A 15,439-nucleotide genomic window follows, 5' to 3' on the forward strand; every position below is an offset into this window, starting at 1 on the left:
GTAAGTTATTATGGAAGACTACATCAGTTCCATGTGCCACCTACGCAAATGAAGCATTATGCTACAGCGCCAGTACCATGAAAATCCTTGAACGCCAACAACGGGAGATCGGCAAATGAATTTTGGGAGGGAACCTAGCCACAGCGAATGCTGCCATAGGAGGGGAGGTCGCATGGTCAACATTCGAATACAGAGAGGCACGGTCAAAAACAAGATACTTGGGAAGACTGATCCATCTACCACGAAATCGATGAGCAAAAATAATTTTCCACCATGTAAGATACACAGGCATAAAGACGAACTGGATAAAACGAATAAACCGAATAGATTCCAAATTCAGCAAGGGCACCAGTCGCCATAAAACAAACACTGCCAGAGAATGGAATCAACAAATCAACAAAGAAATGAAGAAAACTGAGAACGACTACTGGAGACAACGCGTAAGAAACAAACAGAGCATGAACCTCTACGCCACATACAGAGACAAGCCCAGCGCATACAACCTCTACAGAGGAGACCGCGCTAGCAGCCTATATTTCCAAGCTAGAACGGGGGCCCTCCTGACGCGAGAGAGACTGTCCCAGCTTTTTAACCACAACGACGACTTATGCATCCTATGTGGTGCGGAGAAAGAGGACTTAAGCCACGTCCTGCTGAGGTGCCAAGCCACCAAGGCGACTCGCCCAGCAAACCTTGACATCGCAACAATGCTAGGACTGACAACTCCATCTGAAACAGCAAACCCCAGCGACATCGCCGAAAGATGTAAACAACACCTCGTGAACTGGGATAGGCTGACTAAAAGTGCCCTAAGAAACGACCACAAATCCAGGTCAGGAACCAAGCCGAGCAAACCTTCGCCGTCGAAAACACCGGAAGCAGCAGCGACGCCAGCGATAGCCATCGGAGCCAAGCCAAGGCAAACAAGCCTGCCGACCGAGCCGGAGCGACCGGAAGCGCCAACAGCAGCGACATTCCTGGAACCGACCCACCTACAACCGCTTCAACCTTCATAGACTCTGTTTCTTTTTTTCTCTTTTTTCTTTTGCCTGTGGTGCCCTCACGTCACCTGCCCTGACTCAAAAGGGATTAGGCAAACCTAAACCTAAACCTAAACCTAAACAATACAGAGGGCAATGCCGGAAAACGGGTAGTAGAGTTCTTGAGGTTGTTTCGTGTTGCCGATACCGCTTTCTCTAGCACGTCGTATTTGCTCTTAGTTATTTACATCCCCATTTACCAATGACTGTACCCGGGGACAGGTTTGTTCCCGGAGGGTTTGCAGCGCTTATAAATGGGTGGACAAATAATCTTCGAAGCATTCGTCTCTCGAACGCGGAGCAAACCATGCAATTCCTCAGTCAATCGGGTGCACCGACGGCAAGACAACTGAGAAAAGGTCACCTGTTCAAAAATGACAAGTACATACGAAACGTTTACGTTCACACGGTGTCGCAGAACTCTTGTTATCATGTAGTAAAATGTGTTTGCCTGCCGTCCATGCGCGCTAGTGATTACGTCGTTCACGTTGTGCTACAAAAGGAAAACGGCGACGTCGAGGGAGCTCATTGTTACTGTCAAGTAACAGTGGCCGTACGTTACAGTGCCGTGTAAAGGCTGATTCAGATTACTGCGTTTACGGCTGCGTACAGCGTCTTACGTCTACCTTCGTTCCATCCGGAAGGATGTTCCGTTGCAATGGTTCGCTGTCAGCGGACATTACACGCAAGCGCAACCGTAAACGCAGCAGTGCGAATCAGCCTTAAGTCAAGTTTTATATAATTAGCGTTGGTTTCAAAAATCGGGACACTTATCTCAATGGATCAGTTATTTGCCATCATGTGCAATGCCGCCGCACACATTTTATGAGCTCCATGAACAGAGCTTGAGTTTGAGCTAAAAAAGCGATTCGAACACAGGAATGTCTGTTATTTTTCCTTAAGCTCAAGATTTTTAACATGAATTTCTACCACCCGCAAAGCCTGCATTAGCACCATTCTTTCAGTCCATTTTACAAGTCCTGTAATATGTTACAGATTGCGCGGGTGCTGTTAGCATGTAGCAGGCTTGCTATTAAGCCTTCAAGAACCAACACAGATAACTGAGACATCCGGTATAGATTTGCCCTGCAAGTGGGTTGTGCCACCAGCTGATAAGGTCATCTACCACTTTAACAATGCAGTTACATATTGTCCACGAGAGAAAATATATAGTCTAAATACAGAACTGGAGAAATAACTAATTTGTTCATGTACATGCAAGACACCTATACATGCCGGTAGCTGCTGATTATGTAACGTACCCAACATAACCAGGTCGTCTTTTCACACACACTTTGAGTGATGTAGAGCGTTTGGAAAGTTGGTAGAGTTTCACTAAAGGAGATGAGTAGACGACACACATTCACAAAGTTTGAAGGGGTGGGAGGTTGTCGCTGTGCTTGCTCACCTCTGTTTAATATATCCTTGTAGTTGTGGTGTCATTCAGTATGTCAAACATTCCGTAATTTGGATAAGCAACGCGAAGGGAGGGGGGGCATGTGGCAAGCCGCAATAACGAATTTTCTATTCTTTTACCAATAACAGCGAAGCAGCCACACCCTCCAACTATGATAAAGGGGAACAAGTTCAGAGCTGACAGTGTATGCAGGCGTGAATCTGCAAGAAGCAGGTTTTCTCCTGGTGACCACCTGGTACCTTGAGACTACTCCAAGTTTGTGGAAGCGATGGAGAAGGTTCATCCAGACTCCCTTTGGCTGAGGTACAACAAGTCCCACGAAGAGGATGCAGTCTGTGTGTCACCAGCCTTGAGCCTCCCAATGTCTGAAGATCTCACTGCTGACGACTGGAGACAAGTTATTGGCCGATATTTTGAAGGTATGACACAGACGAACTGTACACTTATATACAGCTGCAACGACATTATGAGTAAATGTTTCACATGAGCAAAAACAGATAATGGAGCACAGACCCTGTAATCCCAGGCGACCACTGACTGCTTCATACAACAAACAGCTGTGATGGCTCAGCCATGTGTTGGATTTGTGTAAAATTCTTCCAGACTCTTGATAAAGCATGAGCCATTCCATTTCCAGTTTAGTCAAGGTGTGATAAACTATTTGGAAAATAACTTGAATTAACTAGTATTTGCACTTTTTTTTTAAAGACATTCAGCCTCTGAGAGAAGAGGAGAGGAATAGCCTATGTGAAGCAACCACAGGGCAAGCATCAAGCAAGACGTGGCATCAGGAGAGAGTGGGGCGTTTGACGTCCTCCCTGTTTGGTCGCATCAGGAACTGCAGCCAGCCAGAAGGACTGCTAAAAGAGATTCTCACCCAAGGAGGCAGAAACAGTGTGAGGCTCTTCGGCATGGTAGGGACCATGAACATGACGCTGTGAATGCGTATGTAGCATTAAAGGGACCATGAAACGATATTTGACAAGCCCACAAACATTTTTAATTAGTTCCCCTGTAATAAGGCATTCACTATGTAAAATATGAAGTTGAAAATCGTACAAATAGTGTCGTACAATAGTGTGAAAATCGTACAAATTCTATATTTACCACAGGCGTGAACGGCGGCTGCTACGGCCCGCCTCCGAGGTGAACTGGCCGTGACATCATACACAGAACATGTTGCCGATTCGCGGACGGGCTTTTGCGAGCAAAGTGCAAAATTTTCAATCAAGCTTGCATACTTCATCATGAAATATGTTTTAATTTGACTTGGAGACAAGATTGTAACTAACCGTTTACACAGAATCCTACGAGAAATGGGGATCACTCTGATTTACACTTCGCAAAATAAACTTCGAGAATAAACTCCTCAAAATAAATCACGAAAAAATCCAAGGTGTAAAGATAAAGCCGTAAAAATCAACTTTTGCGATACAAACGCTTCAGATTCCAACTTTCAAAATAAATCGTCTCTGATTGGTCGACAGGCCTCAGAGCAGCGAAGGCTTTTGGCTCCCGCGTCTCAAAATAGTTCCCCGCAGGGTGAGGCTTTTTGCGGTGGGCTGGGAACGAGAGTACCGAGTCTGGACGAATCGTTTACTGTATTCTCCGCCGGCTATCAGGATTCTGTTGACACTGCAGTTAATGATTTGCTCTGCTGCTCGCCTGTCAAATTTGAGTATGTCGAACTCTGAATTCGTGTGGTGTCACCGAATGAGTTCCCGGTGTTGGTCCCAGCCGTCCCAGCCATGTCCCAGCTATGGTGGACACCTGCTATATTATGAACATTGTCGCGAACATCGCCATTGTCCTGCAGCTGCCATGGTTGTGAAGTCGTAGAGTTGAAAAGTGACGATCGACGAAAAAGCCTGATTCCGATACCGTGTGGATGTGTTGTGTTTATCTGTCTGTACGTGTTTGTGTGTGTTCCAGCCTCAGAATCGTAGAATCGTGAAATCGGAACCTGCCTGTGGTTTTCCTTGTGAGCCTACGTTCTGATTAACGCACGGAAAAGGTACTGGACAGACTCTCGAAATGCATTTCTGCAAATAAGCTGTATATGAATGTCAAGAAATTGTGTGTTTGTTTGCAAGAAAAAAACTATTTTCTCTCGAATGAATAACTTGAGTCAGCAGAGGTCCTAATTTTTTTTAACCAGCATACGGTAATCTCAAAGTGTAACGAAATAAGATTCTAATTTCAGGAACATCCACATTGATTCGCGCACCTTCCTAGACAACGATTTGCCATGCAAAAGCTGCAAAAGATGTATCTAGACATAATACTTCAAGCACTTTGTTTTCACTGGGCTTTGAATACACTGGAACCGAAGAATGCCATTTTCAAGGTATTAAAAACTATGAAATTTTCTCACAGGAATTTTTGCATCTTTTTTATTCGCGTGTACATAGAGTGTAAATTCTGGTTATCAGATGTCGGAACTGAAGAAAACTAAGAGCAATGAAGTAACTGAAATCAGAAGTGTGAGAAATGAATGGCACCCTCTGTTGTATTTGTTTGCCTTCCTTTCTCTCCTATGATCTTCGCATTCAGAAATCCCCAAGCACGTTTATTAGCAGTCACTCTTTATGCCAAGCACCCACGCCAAGAAGAGGTCTAAAATTTACGGTACCAGCTACTTCACTGTATGGCACCCTTGCACCCATTTTTACAGCTTATAAATATTGTGCTAAAATATGAAATTGCTGTAAAACTTGCATCCTGTACGACATTACATTAAATGTGCTGCTTGCAGTTCTGCAGCGTTGTTTCTTCCTCATGTTCAAGTGAAAAGGCGAAAAGAACGCTCCGGGACTTACTCTCACACAGCCATTATTTCGGGGCCATGTCCTCGCACTAAATGGTCACAAGCATTCTTTGGAAAACTATAGCGGCACATAGGGAAACCGACATTGCATTTGCACCGACCTTCTATTTCTAATAATTAAACGAGACCTAATTAGTACATTCGCTTCGGATGTAGAACATGTTGTCATCCTTTATAACTGCAAAAATATTATTTCTCTAAGAATAAAATATCAGTCCATGGACATGCTATATGCACTGCACCTACTAGAAATTAACCAGTGCTTGCTGAAAATATACTGGTATTTGTGTCTTATGTGATGTATGGCCCACATTTTCTTTTTGACCAGCTATGCCAGTGTGAGAGCTCCTACGCCAGACTAGCTAATTCCTCCTCTTTGTCCTCTATGTGGTCACATATATGTTACGCTACAAGGAAGCTACCTGATACCACAGTACCAAAGAGGTGAATTTACATGAAAACAATCACATAGCAGAGTGAATAACAACCACCATTATTGACTTAGTTTGCTTGGTCGATGACAACTGAAGGTGGCATATTTCTTTCCTCAGATTTTTTTTATTGGTTTGTTCCAGCTAAAAACAGAAGCCATACACTGAGCAGCAGGGCATAATAAAACCCTCCATAAGCATCACTTTGCCTCTTTGGCTTTGGCAAGCGTGACTTTGCCTCCACAAGCATAACTTTGACATAATTGCTTTGTGCCGTGATATAGGGTACTATGACTGTGTTCGCAGTACGATTTAAAACGTTGCCACCTATAGGGCTAGATTGTAGCCCCTTATTGCGTGCAAATATTCTGATGCCTGCAGAGCTGTAAGCTGTTCTTCCGGGTGAAAGAAAGCTTGAAGACTGCATACGTTGTGGCTCACTGCCAAAGAGATGCGGTTGGAGAAGAAATTACTGGACATAAAGCACAGTGAGGCATGCTCCACCCAGGCCACAAGGAGGTACACAATTAATTTGAGCCACCTTCTGTTAATGCAGCAAAAACACCTATTTCCACTGAAAGAAAGACTGTAGGCTTTTTTTTTTTCTGTTCTGGGAGAAGGGCACACGAAATCATAATAAATGATTTCCAAAAGCTGTTACGTCGCATTCTGGCATGATCTGAGCCAATATTGTCAGCTGATGCAATAAGATCAACAGAAAACACATGCCAGCAGATCATGAACATGCTATAGGAGAGGGTATGCCCTTGAAATGATGAGATTTGTTCACTTTCCAGATGACTTCAGGTATGTGAAAACAATCATAAATGTTGACAAAGCTGTTATGAAGCAGCGACTCCAATTAATCTGTAGAACTGGGCAGAACGGTTGAATGCAGAATTTGTTCAAAGTGTGCTATGGCGTCATACAGATGGGATATGAATGAGCTAACGAAACATTTTTCTTGCGTAAGAGCAAATACACCTGTAGGTTCTCAAATCTTTTTTTTTTTTTTTTTGCTGCCTAGATGGCCTCAACTCACGAACAAGCTGCAGCACATTATGGTGACAATTTTTTTAAATTTTTCTTAAAGAAAAATAAACCTCTAGATTTTCAATATGTTGCAGGAGAGGACTAGTTATACAAATAAGGGAAGATTTCTTTTAGACGACCTATATGTGAATATACTATCTGAAAAAAACAGTAATTTTTTGCAAGTGCTTGTTATTCTCAAACACATGGTTAAACAATTAATATAGATCAGCTTGATATTTTTATGTGAAGCTAATCACAAGCAATCAGTTACAAGCATAAATAATCTGGGTCTCCTTCAAGAATGCTAATGTGTCAGAAATTTATTGTAAACTTGACTCCAAATGTGTTCCTTTCTCGAGTTCTCACCACGTCACCAGATTTATTCTCGTTCTACATACCCTTTGGGATGGCAGAGCCGTGGTTCCTCTCTAACACCAGGCAAGGAAAGCGCACAAATGATGCATATGTAGATGTCAGAAGGAAGCTCGTAAGGGACAACTTCATATTTCGGCACAGTTTAATGTGCCCCCATTGTTCAAGAAAACAAAATGATGAGTTACATTCGATATATGCATCATCTAAAAAATGCACACAATTTTTTTTCAGTGATATTTAACAGAGTCAAGCTACATCTCTGGCTGGTTTTGGCTGGAATAGCCCAGGTTGACAGTTACACAAGCTGATGTATGTCAGCACTGAAAATATAAAGGAAAAAAGGCAATTTAAAATGCCTCACTCAATTTACTACTTTTCATAGCTTACACCTTGACAGGTGTTTTTTATCCTAAAATGGTTTCATTGCCAAAATCAACGAGAATGACCGTCATCACATTAACAAGTTTCAACTGTATACCAAGTAATAACAAACATGTGCTTACTTTTTCTGCAATCAAGATGTAAATTACATCGTTGAGTTGCAGGCTTCAGTGAAAAATCACTGCTGAGTGAGTACGGCACTGCTAGTGACGCAACATGGGATTCCAGTGTCTTTCACCCCACCCCACATTATTTCATGAGCAGTTGGCATCAGAATCAATCAGCTTGCATGATGCACTTATGAAGGGTAATTTCATGTGTGCCAATAAACATACTGCAGTGTTAATTTACAATGTAGTTTGTGGCTGTGGAGCACACTCATATTCAGTATGCCATGTGAACTAGGGGAGCATTTTCTGGCATAAACATTAGATGAGTGAAGACCCCAAAAAAATTTAACCACTGTTTACGTGCATTTGACAACCCGCATTTTTATTGCTGAGAGGCTCTCTTCGTAGCAAGAGGGAAAGGGTGCTGGCAATGTGGTGCATGTTCATAAGATGTAGAACCAGAGACACAGAAAAAAATTGACAGCATATCATGATCTCAATCATGTCATTGTGTCCGTGTTTCTGTCTCCTGTTCTGCATTTGTTAATCTTTTTGTGTAGTTGTTGGATTTTAGCCCAACAGCAGGGGTCAGCAAATAGAGCACATCCAGAACATGCAAGGCATACATTTCCTCATTCTCCGCATTCCTCATTCAAGTAATGTTGAAGAAGTAACCATGCGAAGAAACAATACAACAGTGAAGCTGGCTTCAGTACACTACAACATGTAACAATATACAGTATGCCTCAGTGTTTCCCAAACCGTGTGTCAGGACCCCCATTGAGGCCACGATAGCCCAAACGGGGCCCAAGAGAAAGCAGATGAAGTGAGGGCAATATGCCACAAAACCAAGGAAACTATTTCTCTACGACTGCATTATATTGAAGTTGTTTTACAAAAATGCAAGTTCAGTTCAGCACACAATTAGTCGGGAAACAAGCTAACTCGCAGCAATGCTTTGAATCAAGTGTGCCGCAGTATCATGACGAGACCGTGGACCTACATCAGACGCTACTTGCACGCACTAGTATAACATTCATATTTCTTTATTTATTTCGAGAACCCCAAGGGTCCGGAGGACATTACATGGGGGGTGGGAACTGGAGCGTAAGATACATTTACAGCAACTTGATAGAAACAAACAAGCAAGCAGAAAAGAACAACACAATCAGCAGTAAGTAAACAGGAAAATAAAGAAACAACGACAGTACAATCTTATATGAAAACAAGTATTAAAGCGTGAAACAGGGAGTTCGTTCACATAAGTACAGATAATTAACAAATATGATAAGGGGGAGGTGAAAAATTTCATAGCAACTGACATACAAGCATGGTGGTCTTGTGGGTGGAGTGAACGGGAGAGGGTGTTACAAAATAGTGTATGGTAGATAATAGTTGCGAGAGGTGATGGGAGGTTCCATTCGATGGCAGTTGAACAAAAGAATGATCTGGATAATGCATTGGTATTACAATGAAAGCATGTGACCTTATTAGTGTGGTGGATGCGAGGAAAAATGACACTCAGGCAGGTGATGGGCGATTGGTGCGGTGGCAAGATGAAAAAGAACCAATGGAAGAGGGCTAACTTGGCAAGACGGCGACGATGTTCGAGTGAGTCGAGATTAAGGTTTGATTTTAACGCGGTTACAAGGGATCGAATTTGTAGTCGTTGGAAATGAAACGGGCAGCCCGATTCTGGATGGCTTCTAGGGCGTCGCAGAGATACTTTTGGGGAGGGTCCCAAATAGGTGATGCATATTCCAGCTTGCTTCGTACAAGAGCCGTGAAGGTTAGGTGCTTAAAGGGACTATGAAACGATTTTTTTCTTCGTTTCGTTCGAAAGAAGACATTTTTCTGAGTCTAGAACCGAAATTTTACTTTCGTCGCGCGAGCGGATTTCTCGGGAGCGAATTGAAACGGAGCGGCGAAGGGAGGACAGCTAGCGCCGCGCCGTGGCGAGCTGCCGAGCGGAGACACAACGGGCAACTTGACGCGACCACGGCTGGCTCAGCAACACGTCATCGTGACGTGTCGCCGAGCCGAGGAATCCCGCCAGGAGCATGCGCCGTAGGATCCCGCGTATGCGTTCATCGGGAGTGGAAATCTCCATGACAGCAGCTTTCGCGTGATAGGCAGATTTCGGCAGTGGCGGCAGCCACAGCGCGAGCTCGCGGCATTACTTGCCATTGTGCAACACCAGTGACGTAACGGGGAACCGAAGTGCGGTCCGTACAGTTACACCATCGGCAGGGAAATATGCGCGGGAGAGGAGGAACGCGGAAGAGACATTTCCAGCGCGCGCTCCTCGCAGAGTGGAGCGATTTCGTCCGGAAAAATTTGTGGCATATTAGTTTCTCTGCGGGAAGAACAGTTTCCATCGAAAAAAGGTATGGGGGTTCGGGAAATTTCATAGTCCCTTTAAGATGGAGCCCGCCAACCTGAGGGTGCGTCTAACAAAGCCTAGGGAGCGAGAAGCGTTAGTTATTATGTGGTTGATGTACTCGTTCCAAGTTAGGTTGGAGGAAAGGTGGATTCCAAGATATTTGTAAGAATCTGCTCGGGTTAATGTGATACCACTTAGAGTGTAGGGGAAGGGAGGAAGGCAGGAGACCCGTCTTCGAGAAAACGACAAAATGCGACACTGTGCAATGTTCAGAGGCATTTGCCACTCATTGCACCAACGCCGGATTAGTTAAAGGTCGCTTTGTAAGGTTAGTTGGTCAGAAGGAGAGAGGATTTGCCTGTACACTACACAGTCGTCAGCAAAGAGACAAATCGTGGAAGATATGCCTGAAGGAAGGTCATTTATATAGATAAGGAAAAGGAGAGGGCCGAGGACTGAACCCTGAGGGACACCAGAAAGCACAGGTACATCTGGGGATAGGTGGTTGTTGCAAGTAACAAATAACGTACGATTAGTCAGAAATTGAGCTATCCAATGGACGACATACGGGTCGAGGTTAAACAGATAGAGTTTGTATAGAAGCTTAGAGTGCGACACCATATCGAAGGCCTTGCGAAAGCCTAAGAAAGCGGCGTCAGTCTGATGATTATTGTCCGCGTGGAGAAAGATGTCGTGAACAAAACTGACTACTTGAGTTTCACATGAAAAGAGGTTTCGAAACCCGTGCTGCAAGTGATAGAAGAAGCATTTTTCTTCAAGGTGCTTAACTACGTTGGAGTATGCGTTCGAGAATTTTACATACTATAGAAGTGAGTGAAATGGGGCGGTAGTTATTAACGATGTGGCAGCTGCCTGATTTGTGAATAGGGACAATCTTCGCCATCTTCCAGTCCTGCGGTATGGCAGAATCTTGGAGTGACTGAGTAAATATGCAACATAGAATCTTGCTGGAAATAGATCTCGTGTTGTATAGAACCTTCGGGTTAATAGAGTCCGGACCAGCACTCGACGACAGCTTAAGTCACTCAATGATTTTACAAATACCATGAGTGCTGATATGAATGGGGACCATAGGTGACAAGGCGATTACTGATAATGGAGTTTGGGTGTACCCGTTATCGGTGTTGAAAACGGATGAAAACAAGGAAGCGAAAGCGTTGGCGCAGTCGCTGTCGGCAGGTGTCAGTTAGACTGATACGGTGGGATTTTGGTAGAATAAGATTTTCCAAAATTGTTTTGGTTTATTCGTCAAGAGAGACGGGAGGTCGATGGTAAAGAACTTATGTTTCGCTTCCTTGATTGAGCACCTGTATTCCCGTTCACAGTAGTGAAATTTAGCCCATGATACGTTGTCGCCAAGACGCTTTGCTTTCCTGAATAAGCGCTTTTGCTTGGTTAGCAAGATTTTAAGACTTTTCGTGAACCAAGGATTGTGATCATAAGATTTCACTCTTATCTTTTGAACATGGTACTCGGTAAGGTAGTTTATGTTGTCACGAAAGAGGGAGCAGTTATCCTCAATGGAGTGAGGCAAGGTGCCATGAAATGAATTTTCATACAGAGCTTCAAGACCCTCGTTGATGGCTTTGAAGTGAGCTTGAGCATAGTCGTATATGGTTTTATCGTTGAATTTATGAACATTTGGACTACTTGAAGAGATATCTTAGAAAATGGTCACTAAGACCGTCAGTGACATGCAAAGAAGTGATGTGCTCAGGATGGGAGGTTAAAACCAAGTCAAGGGTTGACTGCGTGGCATGAGTTATTCGGGTAGGATGTGGAACGACATGCGATAGATTAAATGTAAGGCATAAATCCACAAACAGTGTCTCTTGTGAACTCCGGGAAAGATAGCCGTGGAGCAAGTCCCAATTTATTGACCGTATATGTATCAGCGTATATTGAAGGTGTATATTACTGTATATGTATCAGGGCAGATTTCAAGCTTCCTGAGCGCGCACAGACGGTGATCTCAGTTGTCTCGCGACGTAACAGACGGAGAAAGACACCGGCTGACACACACAGACATCCCGAAGGCTATGCCCATCTTTGTTGATGCACCCACGAATCCATAGGAAGACTGCCGAAGCTCTCCCACTCGTATTAAGTACCTGTAGCTTGAACTACAAACAGTTTAGTGCACACTCCACGAAACGAGAACAGCTGATTGCTGCTTTCATGGGCGCGGCCATGCGAGCGGCCATGCGAGCCGAGAAGGACCGTTCAACAGAGGAGCAATTTTAGGTAAGTTCGAGCGTGGTTCGAGCGTGGCGCCAGTCGTCGGTGCAACAATTTCCAGAGTGAACCGAGTTCGATCAGCTCAGATAACGCTTTTTTCATTCTTTTTCTTTCTAGTAATATTTATCATTCTTTTTGATTCATTTCCAATTCTAATTCCAATTCCAGCTCAACCGCTCAGCGCGCTGACACTAGTGCAACGTAAAGTCAATAAATCTTTCGCTTCCTCGCTTCCCTAAGGAGAAGAGTACTTGAAGTATATTCGTGTTGTGTGATTCCTTTTTCCCTCTCTACGTTCCAGAAAGATGCGGTTTCTGAGCCAAGACAATATATAGTTGCGAGCGCAGTTGACTTACAGAAGTATCCCATACAGATCCCGTACCGTGAAGACCACCACCCCAAACGTGGTTGCCACGGTTTCGGTTTTGGCCATTTGCATGTCAAAATTCAGGGATTGATATTTTAATACACGTACGCGTTTCAGAATTTTTAAACGTGGATTTTAACTAGGACAGTCTCTGATATCGGTATCTGGCTTTTGTTCAAGACGTCCTTATTAGAGTTAATTAATGAATTTAATTGATTAGTCATCCTTATTAGTCATTACAGTCTCTCTTGGAAAAGATACGCGCCCGTAGAACTCAACTGTGAAAATGACGTGCTCTCGCGGCATCGGCATTTTTAGCAGCTTTTCTGAACCGTGATGTGGATTACAGGCACAAATAATCACAAATGAGCAAGCACGCATCCTCGCTGCTTAATTTTTGGTCACTTTACGTCGTTTGAAGTGCAAATTGTTGCGCCTACCACTAGCGCCACATTCGCGTTCAAATTGCTCCTCTGTTGAACTGTCCTTGTCGGCTCGCATGGCCGCGCCCATGAAATCGGCAATCAGCTGTTCTCGTTTTCTGGAGTGTACACCAAACTGTTCACAGTTCAAGGTACAGATACTTAATCCGAGTGGGAAAGCCTCGGCGGTCTTCCTGTGGATTCGTGGGTGCATCAACGAAGATGGGCATAGTTTTCGGGATGGCTGTGTGTTCGACAGCTGATATCTCTGCGCTGAACTAACTTCTATTTTTTAAAAACAACTTCAATATATTGCAGTTGTAGCTTGATAGTTTCCTTGGTTTTGTCGCATATTGCGTTCATTTCATCTGCTTTTTCTTTTCGCCAACTGGTGTAACCCCTGCTTTGACTATTGCGGCCTCCCTATGGTTTAACAAGAGTGTCAGTTTTGGAAACACTGATATTGTTACATGTGACACCTTGTAGTGTACTGCAGCCAGCTTCACTGTTTGACTCATAATTTGCACGGTTACTTCTTTAATATTATTTGGATTACTTTCATCTGATACTGTACCATTAAATAGGATAGAAATTCATTATGGTTCAGCATTATTTTTCCTTTGCAATGTTCCCACACTGATCTTGATGACAAGTTGTCTCTCATTTTGGGTTGTATTTCACACTGCTTACAGCATAATGTGAGAATGAGAAAATGTATGCTTCACATGTTCTCAGCATCCTCTACAGCAACTGCTCCTGGGCTTAAAATCCAGAAACTACACACGAAAAAAAAAAAAAAACTGTAGAACAGACGACACATCAAAAAGGACACGACAAAATGATTGGGACTGTGTTATGCTATACTTTTTTTTTTTTGTGTGTGTGTCTCTGGTTCTGCATTTTTGTGAACATGTGCCATGTTGCCGGCACCCTTGCCCTCTTGTCAGAAAAACACCCTCAGACATAAAAATGCAGACAAAAAAGTAGAGAACTCCAATTTAACATAACAAGAGAGAACAAAGATGGGGACACAGGAAGCTTCTAGAGTCTCGGAACATACGCAGTGACCCCTCGGTTTTTAAGAAAAACCATGGCCCTTCCCCGAACAATACTCCCATCTCCTTAAATAATGACCGGTTGTGCAATCGCTCATTCATTTTGGCACTGATGATGTCTGTCGCATGACGGATGAAACGTCTGAGTAAACCTTGTTATTTTGTTATGTTAAGTCGGAGTTCTCTACTTTTTTGTCTAGTTATGTCGTCTTCCGGCTTTTGGAGTACTTTTGCATAAAGATGCAGGTTGTGAGAGGCACATAAACACTGCTTACATTGCTAACCTGTCTATCACAAGACATGTGAAAGGATTGCCAAATTAAAATTCAGTAATACAAAAATGGTTCTGAAATACATAATTCCAATAGAAGGGAGAGTAAACATTGGAATAACAGGTAAAGGTAAAGCACTGAAGTGTTGGCATTCTTCTGATGTGTATGATATACTGCTCTATTTAACCCATGACATATATGTTGTCAAACGTTAACTTCTTGCATTCAACATCAAGATGCTGTACCTATTCCATCTAAGCGACTCGTCTTTACACGGACACGTGGCACACCATTTTGGCACAAAGATTTGATATCTCTGCTTGTTGGACATATCAAGCAAATACTGTGCCAAAATTGTGTTACCTACATGACATACTGCTTTGCTGAGATATGTTACGGAAGAAATACTCCTGAAGCGATTAAAGGAAGTGCATACGAGTACATATGCTTTGCAAAGTTGTTCCAAAGTTCCAAGTGTTGAATTGGCAAAGCGTTAGTCATCTCATAACAAAGTGATGAAAGAAACTAGTGAGAAATGCGGAGCCGCAAGCACTGTTGCATGGTCATGTTCACAATGGGCAATGACGCTTTTCACTTTGTGTACCACGGACTGACTATGCTCAATGAGTGGTTTGCAGTATCTATGATTGATGTAGGCCATGGCAACTACGGATGCACTTTGCAGAGTGTGCAATGATGTCTTTTGTGAACGAGACAAACCTCAATATATTTCCACGTAATTTTGATCCTACAATTAATTGAGTTGAGGGTTTCAGGTATTTAAGTGTGCAGCTCTCTTCTGATATTTAGTGGGAATCACACATTAGTTACACATCCTCTAAGCCTCTTAAAAGAATTGTCTTCTTGAAGTGGACACGGAAACTACCTTTCGCAGACAGTACACTGCTGGCATACAAAACCCTTGTACAAAGTGCCTTAGAAACGGTACAAATGACATCACACTGTCCATCATAAAAACAAATGACATCATACTGTTCAACAGTGCCACCAATTTGGTACAGTTGAGCTACGCTCAAAGCTAGGGGGGACGAGCTCGCATCAAAA

This window comes from Ornithodoros turicata, chromosome 4, assembly GCF_037126465.1.
Source record: "Ornithodoros turicata isolate Travis chromosome 4, ASM3712646v1, whole genome shotgun sequence".
Taxonomy (NCBI): Eukaryota; Metazoa; Arthropoda; class Arachnida; order Ixodida; family Argasidae; genus Ornithodoros; species Ornithodoros turicata.